Source organism: Schistocerca serialis, chromosome 9, assembly GCF_023864345.2.
Source record: "Schistocerca serialis cubense isolate TAMUIC-IGC-003099 chromosome 9, iqSchSeri2.2, whole genome shotgun sequence".
Lineage (NCBI taxonomy): Eukaryota > Metazoa > Arthropoda > Insecta > Orthoptera > Acrididae > Schistocerca > Schistocerca serialis.
In genome coordinates this window covers 518,773,893-518,789,963 of record NC_064646.1, presented here as the reverse complement: position 1 = coordinate 518,789,963, position 16,071 = coordinate 518,773,893, and positions in this window count along the sequence as shown.

The window sequence follows — 16,071 nt, the reverse complement described above, 5'->3', positions numbered from 1 at the left end:
GTACAAGAGGACTGACACTCTAACTCTCTATGATTTGAACTACTCCTGTAAATCCAGTTTTACATTCCGATGCTTCACTTCAGGTTTACTGTATTCCTTGGACCTCCTTATTGACAATGAAACACAGAAATTGCATCCGAATTTAATACAAACGGTACAATGCCAACTTAAGGACAAAAGACTGCACTCTAACACTCTATGATTTGAAACTCTCCTGTGAGTCCAGTTTTAGATTCCGATGCTTCACTTCAGTTTTACTGTATCCCTTGAACCTTCATATTGACGACGAAACACAGAAATTGCATCCGAATTTAATACAAAAGGCACAATGCCGACTTAAGTACAAGAGGACTGACACTCTAACTTTCTATGATTTGAACCTCTTCTGAGAGTCCAGTTTTAGATTCCGATGCTTCACTTCAGGTTTACCTTATCCATTGGACCTTCTTATTGACGATGAAACACAGAATTTGCATCCGAATTCAATACAAAAGGCACAATGCCGACTTATGTACAAGAGGACTGTCACTCTAACATTCTTTGATTTGAACCTCTCCTGTGAGTCCAGTTTTATTTTCCGATGCTTCACTTCAGGTTTACTGTATCCCTTTGACCTTCTTATTGACGATGAAACACAGAAATTGCATCCGAATTTAATACAAAAGGCACGATGCCGACTTAAGTCCAAGAGGACTGACACTCAAATTTTCTATGATTTGAACCTCTCCTGTGTGTCCAGTTTTAGATTCCGATGCTTCACTTTAGGTTTACTGTATCCCTTGGACCTTCTTATTGATGATGAAACACGGAAAGTGCATCCGAATTTAATACAAAAGGCACAATGCCGACTTAAGTACCAGAGGACTGACACTCTACTTCTCTATGATCTGAACCTATCCTGTGAGTCCAGTTTTCAATTCCAATGCTTCACTTCAGGTTTACTGTATCCCTTGGACCTTGTTATTGACGATGAAACACAGAAATTGCATCCGAATTTAATACAAAAGGCACAATGCCGACTTAAGTACAAGAGGACTGACACCCTAACTTTTTGTGATTTGAACCTCTCGTGTGAGTCCAGTTTTATTTTCCGATCCTTCACTTCAGGTTTACTGTATCCCTTTGACCTTCTTATTATCAGTGAAACACAGCAATTGCATCCGAATTTAATACAAAAGGCACAATGCCGACTTTAGTACAAGAGGACTGACACTCTACTTTCTATGATTTGAACCTGTCCTGTGAGTCCAGTTTTAGATTCCGATGCCACACTTTAGATTCACTGTATCCTGTGGACCTTGTTATTGACGATGAAACACATAAATTGCATCCGAATTTAATACAAAACGCACAATGCCGACTTAAGTACAAGAGGACTGACACTCTAACTCTCTATGATTTGATCCACTCCTGTGAGTCCAGTTTTAGATTCTGATGCTTCACTTCAGTTTTACTGTATCCCTTGGACCTTCTTATTAACGATGAAACACAGCAATTGCATCCGAATTTAATACAAAAGGCTCAATGCCGACTCAAGTACAAATGGACTGACACTCTAACACTCTCTGATTTGAACATCTCTGGTGAGTCCAGTTTTAGATTCCGATGCTTCACTTCAGGTTTACTGTATCCCTTGGACCTTGTTATTGACGATGAAACACAGAAATTGCATCCGAATTTAATACAAAAGGCACAATGCCGACTTAAGTACAAGAGGACTGACACCCTAACTTTTTGTGATTTGAACCTCTCGTGTGAGTCCAGTTTTAGATTCCAGTGCTTCACTTCAGGTTTACTGTATCCCTTGGACCTTCTTATTGACAATGAAACACAGAAATTGCTTCCGAATTTAATACAAAAGGCACAATGCCGACTTAAGTAGAAGAGGACTGCCAATCTAACTTTCTATGATTTGAACCTCTTCTTTGAGTCCAGTTTTGGATTCCGATGCTTCACTACAGGTTAACCTTATCCCTTGGACTTTCTTATTGACGATGAAACACAGAAATTGCATCCGGATTTAATACAAAAGTCACAATGCCGACTTAAGTACAAGAGGACTAAAACTCTAACTATCTATGATTTGAACCTCTCCTGTGAGACCAGTTATAGATACCAGTGCTTAACTTCAAGTTTACTGTATCCCTTGGACCTTCTTATTGACGATGAAACACAGAAATTGCATCCGAATTTAATTTAAAAGGCGCAATGCCGACTTAAGTACCAGGTGACTGACACTCTAACTTTCTATGATTTGAACCTCTCCTGTGAGCCTAGTTTTAGATTCCGATGCTACACTTCAGGTTTACTGTATCCCTTGGACCTTGTTATTGACGATGAAACACAGAAATTCCATCCGAATTTAATACAAAAGGCACAATGCCGACTTAAGTACAAGTGAATTGACACACTAACTTTCTATGATATGAACTTGTCCTGTGATTCCAGTTTTAGATTCCGAAGCTTCACTTCAGGTTTACTGTATCCCTTGGACCATTTCATTGACGATGAAAGACAGAAATTGCATCCGAATTTAATATTAAAGGCACAATACCAACTTAAGTACAAGAGGACTGACACTCTAACTCTCTATGATTTGAACCTCTCCTGTGAGTCCAGTTTTAGATTCCGATGCTTCACTTGAGGTTTACTGTATCCCTTGGACCTTCTTATTGACGATGAAACACAGATATTGCATCCGAATTTAATACAAAAGTCTCAATGCCGACTTAAGTACAAGAGGACTGACACTCTAACTCTCTATGATTTGAACTACTCCTGTGAATCCAGTTTTACATTTCGATGCTTCAATTCAGGTTTACTGTATTCCTTGAACCTCCTTATTGACAATGAAACACAGATATTGCATCCGAATTTAATACAAAAGGCACAATGCCGACTTAAGTACAAGAGGACTGACACTCTAACTCTCTATGATTTGAACTCTCCTGTGAGTCCAGTTTTAGATTCCAATGCTTCACTTCAGGTTTACTGTATGCCTTGGACCATCTTATTGACGATGAAACACAGAAACTGCATCCGAATTTAATACAAACGGTACAATGCCGACTTAAGTACAAAAGGACTGCACTCAAACACTCTATGATTTGAAACTCTCCTGTGAGTCCAGTTTTAGTTTCCGATGCTTCACTTCAGTTTTACTGTATCCCTTGGACCTTCATATTGACGACGAAACACAGAAATTGCATCCGAATTTAATACAAAGGCACAATGCCGACTTAAGTACAGGAGGACAGACACTCTAACTTTCTATGATTTGAACCTCTCCTGTGAGTCCAGTTATATATTAAGATGCTTCACTTCAGGTTTACGGTATTCCTTGGACCTTCTTATTGACGATGAAACACAGAAATTGCATCCGAATTTAATACAAAAGGCACATTGCCGACTTAAGTACAAAAGGACTGACACTCTACTTTCTATGATTTGAACCTGTCCTGTGAGTCCAGTTTTAGATTCCGAAGCTACACTTTAGATTTACTGTATCCTGTGGACCTTGTTATTGACGATGAAACACATAAATTGCATCCGAATTTAATACAAATGGCACAATGCCGACTTAAGTACAAGAGGAATAACACTCTAACTTTTTATGATATGAACCTTTCCTGTGAGTCCAGTTTTAGATTCCGATGCTTCACTTCAGGTTTACTGTATCCCTTGGACCTTCTTATTGACGATGAAACAAAGTTATTGCATCCGAATGTAATACAAAAGGCACAATGCCGACTTAAGTACAAGAGGACTGACACTCTAATTCTCTATGATTTGAACCTCTCCTGTGAGTCCAGTTTTAGATTCCGTTGCTTCACTTCAGGTTTACTGTATCCCTTCGGCCTTGTTATTGACGATGAAACACAGAAATTGCATCCGAATTTAATACAAAACGCACAATGAAGACTTAAGTACAAGAGGACCGACACTCTAACTCTCTATGATTAGAACCTCTCCTGTGCGTCCAGTTTTAGATTCCGATGCTTCACTTCAGGTTTACTGTATCCCTTGGAACTTCTTATTGACGATAAAACACAGAAATTGCTTCCGAATTTAATACAAAAGGCAAAATGCCGACTTAAGTACAAGAGGATTGACACTCTAACTCTCTATGATCTGAACCTCTCCTTTGAGTCCAGTTTTAGATTCCAATGCTTCACTTCAGGTTTACTGTATCCCTTGGACCTTCTAATTGACGATGAAACACAGAAATTGCATCCGAATTGAGTACAAAAGGCACGTTGCCGACTTAAGTTCAAAAGGACTGACACTCTAACACTCTCTGATTTGAACCTCTCTTGTGAGTCCCGTTTTAGATTCAGATGCTTCACTTCAGGATTACTGTATCCCTTGGACCTTCTTATTGACGATGAAACACAGAAATTGCATCCGAATTTAATACAAAAGGCTCAATGCCGACTTAAGGACAAGAAGACTGACAACCCAACTTTCTATGATTTGAACCTCTTCTGTGAGTCCAGTTTTAGATTCCGATGCTTCACTTCAGGTTAACCTTATCCATTGGACCTTGTTATTGACGATGAAACACAGAAATTGCATCCGAATTTAATACCAAAGGCACAATGCCGACATAAGTACAAGAGGACTGACACTCTAACATTCTTTGATTTGAACCTCTCCTGTGAGTCCAGTTTTATTTTCCGATGCTTCACTTCAGGTTTACTGTATCCCTTTGACCTTCTTATTGACGATGAAACACAGTAATTGTACCCGAATTTAAAACAAAAGTCACAATGCCGACTTAAGTACAAGAGGACTGACACTCTAACTTTCTATGATTTGAACCTCTCCTGTGAGTCCAGTTTTAGATTCCGATGCTACACTTCAGGTTTACTGAATCCTGTGGACCTTGTTATTGACGATGAATCACATAAATTGCATCCAAATTTAATACAAAAGGCACAATGCCGACTTAAGTACAAGAGGAATAACACCCTAATTTTCTATGATATGAACCTCTCCTGTGAGTCTTGTTTTAGATTCCGATGCTTCACTTCAGGTTTACTGTATCCCTTGGACCTTATTATTGACAATGAAACACAGAAATTGCATCCGAATTTAATACAAAAAGCACAACGCCGACTTAAGAACAAGAGGACTGACACTCTAATTCTCTATGATTTGAACCTCTCCTCTGAGTCTTGTTTTAGATTCCGATGCTTCACTTCAGGTTTACTGTATCCCTTGGACCTTATTATTGTCAATGAAACACAGAAATTGCATCCGAAGTTAAAACAAGAGGCACAATGAAGACTTAGGTACAAGAGGACCAACACTCTATCTCTCTATGATTTGAACCCCTCCTGTGAGTCCAGTTTTAGATTCCGATGCTTCACTTCAGGTTTACTGTATCCCTTGGACCTTCTTATTGACGATGAAACACAGAAATTGCATCCGAATTTAATACCAAAGGCACAATGCCGACTTAAATACAAGAGGACTGACACTCTAATTCTCTATGATTTGAACCTCTCCTCTGAGTCTTGTTTTAGATTCCGATGCTTCACTTCAGGTTTACTGTATCCCTTGGACCTTATTATTGTCAATGAAACACAGAAATTGCATCCGAAGTTAAAACAAGAGGCACAATGAAGACTTAGGTACAAGAGGACCAACACTCTATCTCTCTATGATTTGAACCCCTCCTGTGAATCCAGTTTTAGATTCCGATGCTTCACTTCAGGTTTACTGTATCCCTTGGACCTTCTTATTGACGATGAAACACAGAAATTGCATCCGAATTTAATACAAAGGCACAATGCCGACTTAAGTACAAGAGGACTGACAATCTAACTCTCTATGTTTTGAACCTCTCCTGTGAGTCCAGTTTTAGATTCCGATGCTTCACTTCAGGTTTACTGTATCACTTGGACCTTCTTATTGACGATGAAACACAGAAATTGCATCCGAATTTAATACAAAAGGCACAATGCCGACTTAAGTACAAGAGGATTGACACTCTAACTCTCTATGATTTGAACCTCTCCTGTGAGTCGAGTTTTAGATTCCGATGCTTCACTTCAGTTTTACTGTATCCCTTTTACCTCCTTATTGACGATGAAAGACAGAAATTGCATCCTAATTTAATACAAATGGCACAATGCCGACTTTAGTACAAGAGGACAGACACTCTAACTCTCTTTGATTTGAACCTCTCCTGTGAGTCCAGTTATAGATTCCGTTGCTTCACTTCAGGTTTACTGTATCCCTTGGACCTTCTTATTGACGATGAAACACAGAAATTGCATCCGAATTTAATACAAAAGGCACAATGCCGACTTAAGTACAAGAGGACTGATACTCTAACTCTCTATGATTTTAACCTCTCCTGTGAGTCTAGTTTTACATTCCGATGCTTCACTTCAGGTTTACTGTATCCCTTGAACCTCCTTATTGACGATGAAACACAGAAATTGCATCCGAATTTAATACAAAACGCACAATGCCGACTTAAGTACATGAAGACTGACACACTAACTCACTATGATTTGAACCACTCCTGTGAGTCCAGTTTTAGATTGCGATGCTTCACTTCAGGTTTACTGTATCCCTTGGACCTTCTTATTGACGATGAAACACAGAAATTGCATCCGAATTTAATACAAAAGACACAATGCCGACTTAAGTACAAGAGGACTGACACTCGAACTCTCAATGATTTGAACCTCTCCTGTGAGCCCAGTTTTATATTCCGAAGCTTCACTTAAGGGTTTACTGTATCCCTTGGACCTTCTTATTGACGATGAAAAACAGAATTTGCATCCGAATTTAATACAAAAGTCACAATGCCGACTTAAGTACAAAAGGACTGACACTCTAACACTCTCTGATTTGAACCTTTCTTGTGAGTCCAGTTTTAGATTCCGATGCTTCACTTCAGATTTACTGTATCCCTTGGACCATCTTATTGACGATGAAACACAGAAATTGCATGCGAATTTAATACAAAAGGCACAATGCCGACCTAAGTACAAGAGGACTGACACCCTAACTTTCTATGATTTGAACCTCTCCTGTGAGTCCAGTTTTAGATTCCGATGCTATACTTCAGGTTTACTGTATCCCTTGGACCTTGTTATTGACGATGAAACACAGAAAAAGCATCCGAATTTAATACAAAAGGCACAATGCAGACTTAAGTACAAGAAGACTGACACTCTAACTTTCTATGATATGAACATGTCCTGTGAGTCCAGTTTCAGATTCCGATACTTCACTTCAGGTTTACTGTATCCCTTGGATCTTCTTATACACAATGAAACACAGAAATTGCATCCGAATTTAATTCAGAAGGCACAATGCTCACTTAAGTACAAGAGGACTGACACTCTAACTCTCTATGATTTGAACCTGTCCTGTGAGTCCAGCTTTAGATTCCGATGCTTCACTTCAGGTTTACTGTTTCCCTTGGACCTTCTTATTGACGATGAAACACGGAAATTGCATCCGAATTTAATACAAAAGGCACAATGCCGACTTAAGTACAAGAGGACTGACTCTCTAACTCTCTATGATCTGAACCTCTCCTGTGAGTCCAGTTTTAGATTCCAATGACTCACTTCAGGTTTACTGTATCCCTTGGACCTTCTTATTGACGATGAAACACAGAAATTGCATCCGAATTGAGTACAAAAGGCACATTGCCGACTTTAGTTCAAAAGTACTGACACTCTAACACTCTCTGATTTGAACCTCTCTTGTGAGTCCCGTTTTAGATTCAGATGCTTCACTTCAGGATTACTGTATCCCTTGGACCTTCTTATTGACGATGAAAGACAGAAAATGCATCCGAATTTAATACAAAACGCACAATGCCGAAATATGTACAAGAAGACTGACAACCTAACTTTCTATGATTTGAACCTCTTCTGTGAGTCCAGTTTTAGATTCCGATGATTCACTTCAGGTTAACCTTATCCATTGGACCTTCTTATTGTCAATGAAACACAGAAATTGCATCCGAATTTAATACAAAAGGCACAATGCTGACTTAAGTACAAGAGGACTGACACTCTAACTCTCTTTGATTTGAACCTCTCCTGTGAGTCCACTTTTAGATTCCGATGCTACACTTCAGGTTTACTGTATCCCTTGGACCTTCTTATTGACGATGAAACACACAAATTGCATCCGAATTTAATACAAAAGGCACAATGCCGACTTAAGTACAAGGGGACTAAAACTCTAACTTTCTATGATTTCAACCTCTCCTGTGAGTCCACTTTTAGATTCCGATGCTACACTTCAGGTTTACTGTATCCCTTGGACCTTCTAATTGACGATGAAACACAGAAATTGCATCCGAATTTAATACATAAGGCACAATGAAGACTTAAGTACAACAGGACTGACACTCTAACTTTCTATGATATGAACCCGTCCTGTGAGTCCAGTTTTAGATTCCGATGCTTCACTTCAGGTTTACTGTATCCATTGGACCTTCTTATTGACGATGAAACACAGAAATTGCATCCGAATTTAATACAAAAGGCACATTGCCGACTTAAGTTCAAAAGGACTGACACTCTAACACTCTCTGATTTGGACCTCTCTTGTGAGTCCCGTTTTAGATTCCGATGCTTCACTTCAGGATTACTGTATCCCTTGGACCTTCTTATTGACGATGAAACACAGAAATTGCATCCGAATTTAATACAAAAGGCACAATGCCGACTTAAGGACAAGAAGACTGACAACCTAACTTTCTATGATTTGAACCTCTTCTGTGAGTCCAGTTTTAGATTCCGATGCTTCACTTCAGGTTAACCTTATCCATTGGACCTTCTTAGTGACGATGAAACACAGAAATTGCATCCGAATTTAATACAAAAGGCACAATGCCGACATAAGTACAAGAGGACTGACACTCTAACATTCCTTGATTTGAACCACTCCTGTGAGTCCAGTTTTATTTTCCGATGCTTCATATCAGGTTTACTGTATTCCTTTGACCTTTTTATTGACGATGAAACACAGTAATTGTATCCGAATTTAATACAAAAGGCACAATGCCGACTTAAGTACAAGAGGACTGACCATCTTACTTTCTATGATTTGAACCTCTCCTGTGAGTCCAGTTTTAGATTCCGGTACTGCACTTCAGGTTTACTGTATCCTGTGGACCTTGTTATTGACGATGAATCACATAAATTGCATCCGAATTTAATACAAAAGGCACAATGCCGACTTAAGTACAAGAGGAATAACACCCTAATTTTCTATGATATGAACCTCTCCTGTGAGTCCAGTTATAGATTCCGATGCTTCACTTCGGGTTTACTGCATCCCTTGGACCTTCTTATTGACAAAGAAACACAGAAATTGCATCTGAATTTAATACAAAAAGCACAATGCCGACTTAAGAACAAGAGGACTGACACTCTAACTCTCTTTTATTTGAACCGCTCCTGTGAGTCCAGCTTTAGATTCCGATGCTTCACTTCAGGTTTACTGTATCCCTTGGTCCTTCTTATTGACGATGAAACACAGAAATTGCATCCGAATTTAATACAAAAGGCACAATGCCGACTTAAGTACAAGAGGACTGACACTCTAATTCTCTATGATTTGAACCTCTCCTGTGAGTCCAGTTTTTGATTCCGATGCTACACTTCAGGTTTACTGTATCCCTTGGGCCTTATTATTGACGATGAAACACAGAAATTGCATCCGAATTGAAAACAAAAGGCACAATGAAGACTTAAGTACAAGAGGACCGACACTCTATCTTTCTATGATTTGAACCCCTCCTGTGAGTCCAGTTTTAGATTCCGATGCTTCACTTCAGGTTTACTGTATCCCTTGGACCTTCTTATTGACGATGAAACACAAAAATTTGCTTCCGAATTTAATACAAAAGGCACAATGCCGACTTAAGTAAAAGAGGACTGACACTCTAACTCTCTATGTTTTGAACCTGTCCTGTGAGTCCAGTTTTAGATTAAGATGCTTCACTTCAGGTTTACTGTATCCCTTGGACCTTCTTATTGACGATGAAACACAGAAATTGCATCCGAATTTAATACACAAGGCACAATGATGACTTAAGTACAATAGGACTGACACTCTAACTCTCTATGGTTTGAACCTCTCCTGTGAGTCCTGTTTTAGATTCCGATGCTATACTTAAGGTTTACTGTATCCCTTGGACCTTCTTATTGACGATGAAACACAGAAATTGCATCCGAATTTAATACAAAAGGCACAATGCCGACTTAAGTACAAGAGGATTGACACTCTAACTCTCTATGATCTGAACCTCTCCTGTGAGTCCAGTTTTAGTTTCCGATGCTTCACTTCAGGTTAACCTTATCAATTGGTCCTTCTTATTGACGATGAAACACAGAAATTGTATCCGGATTTAATACAAAAGTCACAATGCCGACTTAAGTACAAGAGGACTGACACTCTAATTTTCTATGATTTGAACCTCTCCTGTGAGTCCTGTTTTATATTCCGATGCTATACTTCAGGTTTACTGTATCCCTTGACCTTGTTATTGACGATGAAACACAGAAATTGCATCTGAATTTAATACAAAAGGCACAATGCAGACTTAAGTACAAGAAGACTGACACTCTAACTTTCTATGATATGAACATGTCCTGTGAGTCCAGTTATAGATTCCGATGCTTCACTTCAGGTTTACTGTATCCCTTGGACCTTCTTATTGACAATGGAACACAGATATTGCATCCGAATTTAATACAGAAGGCACAATGCTGACTTAAGTACAAGAGGACAGACACTCTAACTCTCTATGATTTGAACCTCTCCTGTGAGTCCAGTTTTAGATTCCGATGCTTCACTTCAGGTTTACTGTATCCTTTGGTCCTTCTTATTGACGATGAAACACAGAAATTGCATCCGAATTTAATACAAAAGGCACACTGCCGACTTAAGTACAAGAGGTATGACCCTCTAACTTTCTATGATTTGAACCTCTTCTGTGAGCCAGTTTTAGATTCCGATGGTTCACTTCAGGTTTACCTTATCCCTTGAACCTTCTTATTGACGATGAAACACAGAAATTGCATCCGAATTTAATACAAAAGGCACAATGCCGACTTAAGTACAAGAGGACTGACACTCTAACTCTCTTTGAATTGAACCTCTCCTGTGAGTCCAGTTTTAGCTTCCGATGCTTCACTTCAGGTTTACTGTACCCCTTGGACCTTCTTATTGACGATGAAATACAGAAAGTGCATCCGAATTTAATACAAAAGGCACACTGCCGAATTAAGTACAAGAGGACTGACACTCTAACATTCAATGTTTTGAACCTCTTCTGTGAGTCCAGTTTTAGATTCCGATGCTTCACTTGTGGTTTACTGTATCCCTTGGACCTTCTAATTGACGATGAAACACAGAAATTGCATTCGAATTTAATACATAAAGCAATATGAAGACTTAAGTACAAGAGGACCGACACTCTAACTCTCTATGATTAGAACCTCTCCTGTGAGTCCAGTTTTAGATTCCGATGCTTCACTTCAGGTTTACTGTATCCCTTGGACCTTCTTATTGACGATGAAACACAGAAATTGCTTCCGAATTTAATACAAAAGGCACAATGCCGGTTTAAGTACAAGAGGACTGACACTCTAACTCTCTATGTATTGAACCTCTCCTGTGAGTCCAGTTTTAGATTCCGATGCTTCACTTCAGGTTTACTGTATCCCTTGGGCCTTCTTATTGACGATGAAACACAGAAATTGCATCCGAATTTAGTACAAAAGGCACAATGCCGACTTAGGTACAAGAGGACTGACACTCTAACACTCTTTGATCTGAACCTCTCCTGTGAGTCCAGTTTTAGATTCCAATGCTTCACTTCAGGTTTACTGTATCCCTTGGACCTTCTTATTGACGATGAAACACAGAAATTGCATCCGAATTTAATACAAAACGCACATTGCCGACTTAAGTACAAATGGACTGACACTCTAACACTCTCTGATTTGAACCTCTCTTGTGAGTCCCGTTTTAGATTCCGATGCTTCACTTCAGGATTACTGTATCCCTTGGACCTTCTTATTGACGATGAAACACAGAAATTGCATATGAATTTAATACAAAAGGCACAATGCTGACTTAAGTACAAGATGACTGACAACCCAACTTTCTATGATTTGAACCCCTCCAGTGAGCCCAGTTTTAGATTCTGAAGATTTACTTCAGGTTACCCTTAACCATTGGACCTTCTTATTGACGATGAAACACAGAAATTGCATCCGAATTTAATACAAAAGGCATAATGCTGACTTAACTACAAGGGGACTGAGACACTAACTCTCTATGATTTGGACCTCTCCTGTGAGTCCAGCTTTAGATTACGATCCTTCACTTCAGGTTTACTGTATCCCTTGGACCTTCTAATTGACGATGAAACATAGAAATTGCATCCGAATTTAATACATAAAGCACAATGAAGACTTAAGTACAAGAGAACCGACACTCTAACTCTCTATGGTTTGAACCTCTCCTGCTAGTTTAGTTTCAGATTCCGATGCTTCACTTCAGGTTTGCTGTATCCCTTGACCGTCTAATTGACGATGAAACACAGAAATTGCATCCAAATTTAATACATAAGGCACAATGAAGACATAAGTACAAGAGGACTGAGACTCTAACTTTCTATGATATGACCCTGTCCTGTGAGTCCAGTTTTAGATTCCGATGCTTCACTTCAGGTTTACTGTATCCCTTGGACCTTCTAATTGACAATGAAACACAGAAATTGCATCCGAATTTAATACATAAGGCACAATGAAGACTTGAGTACAAGAGCACTGACACTCTAATTCTCTATGATTTGAACCTCTCCTGTGAGTCCAGTTTTAGATACCGATGCTTCACTTCAGGTTTACTGTATCCTTTGGGCCTTGTAATTGACGATGAAACACAGAAATTGCATCCGAATTTAATACAAAAGGCACAATGCCGACTTAAGGACAAGAAGACTGACAACCTAACTTTCTATGACTTGAACCACTTCTGTGAGTCCAGTTTTGATTCCGATGCTTCACTTCAGGTTAACCTTATCCATTGGACCTTCTTATTGACGATGAAACACAGAAATTGCATCCGAATTTAATACAAAATGCACAATGCCGACATAAGTAAAAGAGGACTGACACTCTAACATTCCTTGATTTGAACCTCTCCTGTGAGTCCAGTTTTATTTTCCGATGCTTCACTTCAAGTTTACTGTATTCCTTTGACCTTTTTATTGACGATGAAACACAGTAAATGTATCCGAATTTAATACAAAAGGCACAATGCCGACTTAAGCACAAGAGGACTGACACTCTTACTTTCTATGATTTGAACCTCTCCTGTGAGTCCAGTTTTAGATTCCGATGCTCCACTTCAGGTTTACTGTATCCTGTGGACCTTGTTATTGACGATGAATCACATAAATTGCATCCGAATTTAATACAAAAGGCACAATGCCGACTTAAGTACAAGAGGAATAACACCCTAATTTTCTATGATATGAACCTCTCCTGTGAGTCCAGTTATAGATTCCGATGCTTCACTTCAGGTTTACTGCATCCCTTGGACCTTCTTATTGACAATGAAACACAGAAATTGCATCTGAATTTAATACAAAAACCACAATGCCGACTTAAGAACAAGAGGACTGACACTCTAACTCTCTTTTATTTGAACCGCTCCTGTGAGTCCAGCTTTAGATTCCGATGCTTCACTTCAGGTTTACTGTATCACTTGGTCCTTCTTATTGACGACGAAACACAGAAATTGCATCCGAATTTAATACTAAAGGAACAATGCCGACTTAAGTACAAGAGGACTGACACTCTAATTCTCTTTGATTTGATCCTCTCCTGTGAGTCCAGTTTTAGATTCCGATGCTTCACTTCAGGTTTACTGTATCCCTTGGACCTTCTTATTGACGATGAAACACAAAAATTTGCTTCCGAATTTAATACAAAAGGCACAATGCCGACTTAAGTAAAAGAGGACTGACACTCTAACTCTCTATGTTTTGAACCTCTCCTGTGAGTCCAGTTTTAGATTAAGATGCTTCACTTCAGGTTTACTGTATCCCTTGGACCTTCTTATTGACGATGAAACACAGAAATTGCATCCGAATTTAATACAAAAGGCTCAATGCCGACTTAAGTACAAGAGGACAGACACTCTAACTCTCTATGATTTGAACCTCTCCTGTGAGTCCAGCTTTAGATTCCGATGCTTCACTTCAGGTTTACTGTATCCCTTGGACCTTCGTATTGACGATGAAACACTGAAATTGCTTCCGCATTTAATATAAAAGACACAATGCCGACTTAATACAAGAGGACTGATACTCTAACTCTCTATGATTTGAACCTCTCCTGTGAGTCCAGTTTTAGATTAAGATGCTTCACTTCAGGTTTACTGTATCCCTTGGACCTTCTTATTGACGATGAAACACAGAAATTGCATCTCAATTTAATACAAAAACCACAATGCCGACTTAAGAACAAGAGGACTGACACTCTAACTCTCTTTTATTTGAACCGCTCCTGTGAGTCCAGCTTTAGATTCCGATGCTTCACTTCAGGTTTACTGTATCACTTGGTCCTTCTTATTGACGACGAAACACAGAAATTGCATCCGAATTTAATACTAAAGGAACAATGCCGACTTAAGTACAAGAGGACTGACACTGTAACTCTCTATGATTAGAACCCCTCCTGTGAGTCCAGTTTTAGATTCCGAAGCTTCACTTCAGGTTTACTGTATCCCTTGGACCTTCTTACTGACGATGAAACACATAAATTGCATCCGAATTTAATACAAAAGGCACAATGCCGACTTAAGTACAAGAGTACTGACACTCTAACTCTCTATGTTTTGAACCTCTCCTGTGAGTCCAGTTTTAGATTCCGATGCTTCACTTCAGGTTTACTGTATCACTTGGACCTTCTTATTGACGATGAAACACAGAAATTGCATCCGAATTTAATACAAAAGGCACAATGCCGACTTAAGTACAAGAGGATTGACACTCTAACTCTCTATGATTTGAACCTCTCCTGTGAGTCCAGTTTTAGATTCCGATGCTTCACTTCAGGTTTACTGTATCCCTTTCACCTTCTTATTGACGATGAAAGACAGAAATTGCATCCTAATTTAATACAAATGGCACAATGCCGACTTAAGTACAAGAGGACTGGCACTCTAACTCTCTATGATTTTAACCTCTCCTGTGAGTCCAGTTTTACATTCCGATACTTCACTTCAGGTTTACTGTATCCCTTGAACCTCCTTATTGACGATGAAACACAGATATTGCATCCGAATTTAATACAAAACGCACAATGCCGACTTAAGTACAAGAGGACTGACACTATAACTCTCTATGATTTGGACCTCTCCTGTGTGTCCAGTTTTAGATTGCGATGCTTCACTTCAAGTTTACTGTATCCCTTGGACCTTCTTATTGACGATGAAACACAGAAATTGCATCCGGATTTAATACAAAAGACACAATGCCGACTTAAGTACAAGCGGACTGACACTCTAACTCTCAATGATTTGAACCTCTCCTGTGAGCCCAGTTTTATATTCCGAAGCTTCACTTAAGGGTTTACTGTATCCCTTTGACATTCTTATTGACGTTGAAACACAGAAATTGCATCCGAATTTAATACAAACGTCACAATGCCGACTTAAATACAAGAGGACTGACATTCTAACTCTCTATGATCTGAACCTCTCCTGTGAGTCCAGTTTTAGATTCCAATGCTTCAAATCAGGTTTACTGTATCCCTTGGGCCTTCTTATTGACGATGAAACACAGAAATTGTATCCGGATTTAATACAAAAGTCACAATGCCGACTTAAGTACAAGAGGACTGACACTCTAACTTTCTATGATTTGAACCTCTCCTGTGAGTCCAGTTTTAGATTCCGATGCAATACTTAAGGTTTACTGTATCCCTTGGACCTTCTTATTGACGATGAAACACAGAAATTGCATCCGAATTTAATACAAAAGGCACAATGCCGACTTAAGTACAA